Source organism: Budorcas taxicolor, chromosome 20 (assembly GCF_023091745.1).
Source record: "Budorcas taxicolor isolate Tak-1 chromosome 20, Takin1.1, whole genome shotgun sequence".
Taxonomy (NCBI): domain Eukaryota; kingdom Metazoa; phylum Chordata; class Mammalia; order Artiodactyla; family Bovidae; genus Budorcas; species Budorcas taxicolor.
Window position 1 is genome coordinate 10,150,200 of NC_068929.1, and position 1,653 is coordinate 10,151,852.

The 1,653-nt window shown below is 45.5% G+C and overlaps 1 non-coding gene across 1 annotated transcript; it reads right to left on the minus strand.

Annotated features, from left to right (window-relative positions):
* Positions 1 to 801: 801 nt before the first annotated feature.
* On the minus strand, positions 802 to 874 carry TRNAW-CCA (transfer RNA tryptophan (anticodon CCA)). Its single transcript has one exon. It is a non-coding gene; the product is annotated as a tRNA-Trp (tRNA).
* Positions 875 to 1,653: the final 779 nt, after the last annotated feature.

Sequence of the window (1,653 nt, forward strand, 5' to 3'; positions counted from 1 at the left end):
GCGACAGCTGGGGATAATCTGGAAAATGAGCACTTCTGGCAGAGGGAAGAGCTTGTTCAGAGACCCTGAGGTGGGCTAAAGCAGACAAACTCAAAACAAGGACCAAGGGTAATGGGACTCCAGGAATCAGGGTCTTTGGAATATCTGGGCATGTACCCTGCCAGTACCTGGGCATTTCCTCATTGTCAACTTAAACCCAAAAGTCATAAGGAAAGACTGAATTCTCAGAGGGCTCAAGTTTTAGTTTGGTTCATCAGCTGACATTTCATCAGTTACTGGGATCCAGTAAGTCTTTGTGTCTATGTCTAGGAGTTGAGACTCTATGGGATCTGGTTCTAGTTGGCTCCCTGCTATTCGGACTGGCTTATTGTCTGAGCAACAAAGTTCTTGCCAGAGCTACCCATTGTGCCAGTGGCGGAGTCAAGGAATGATGTGGTTGGTTCTTCCAGGCTCCCAGATAACTCTTTAGTAGGACATACATACACACTAAAGGCAACTCAAACGTAATCAATCCACTGTTACCTCTTTAAGTGTTCAAGGATACGAGCACACTGTTGTCACTTGTAAAACTGTTAATAACAGTGAAAAGTGTATGCATTCTCGGTATCTATCTGTAGAAAATGGTTACAAAAGATGATAGTACTCTCATTGTACAAAAACTTTAAGTGAAAGAAAGTGAAGTCGCTCAGTCGTGTCCAACTCTTTGCGACCCCATGGACTGCAGCCTACCAGGCTTCTCTGTCCATGGGATTTTCCAGGCAAGACTACTGGAGTGGGTTACCATTTCCTTCTCCAGGGGATCTTCCTGACCCAGGGATCGAACCTGGGTCTCCCGCATTGGAGGCAGGCGCTTTAACCTCTGAGCCACCAGGGAAGCAGCTGTTAAAAACAGAATGTAGAGTAGCTGTGCTGAAGATTAGATATTGATATTAAATAAATAAAGTAAATTACAGATATATATTATAATTATAATTCCATTTTACAAAACCTCAACCTTTATCTTCATGTCCATGCATGTAAGTTAAGTTGCTCACTCAGTTATGTCCGACTCTTTGTGACTCTGTGGACTGTAGCCCACCAGGCTCTTCCGTCCATGGGATTCTCCAGGCAAGAATACTGGAGTGGGTTGCCATTTCCTTCTCCAGGGGATCTTCCCAGGGGTCTAGAAAATACAAGTGAGCCATTAATGAGTTTTAGTTCAGTTCAGTTCAGTCACTCAGTCATGTCCGACTCTTTGCAACCCCATGAATCACAGCACACCAGGCCTCCTTGTCCATCACCAACTCCTGGAGTTCACTCAAACTCATGTCCATCAAGTCGGTGATGCCATCCAGCCATCTCATCCTCTGTGGTCCCCTTCTTCTCCTGCCCCCAATCCCTCCCAGCATCAGGGTCTTTTCCAATGAGTCAACTCTTCGCATGAGGTGGCCAAAGTATTGAAGTTTCAGCTTCAGCATCAGTCCCTCCAATGAACACCCAGGACTGATCTCCTTCAGGATGGACTGGGTGAATCTTGCAGTCCAAGGGATTCTCAAGAGTCTTCTCCAACACCATGGTTCAAAAGCATCAATTCTTCAGTGCTCAGCTTTCTTCACAGTCCAACTCTCACATCCATACATGACCACTGGAAAAACCATAGCCTTGACTAGACAG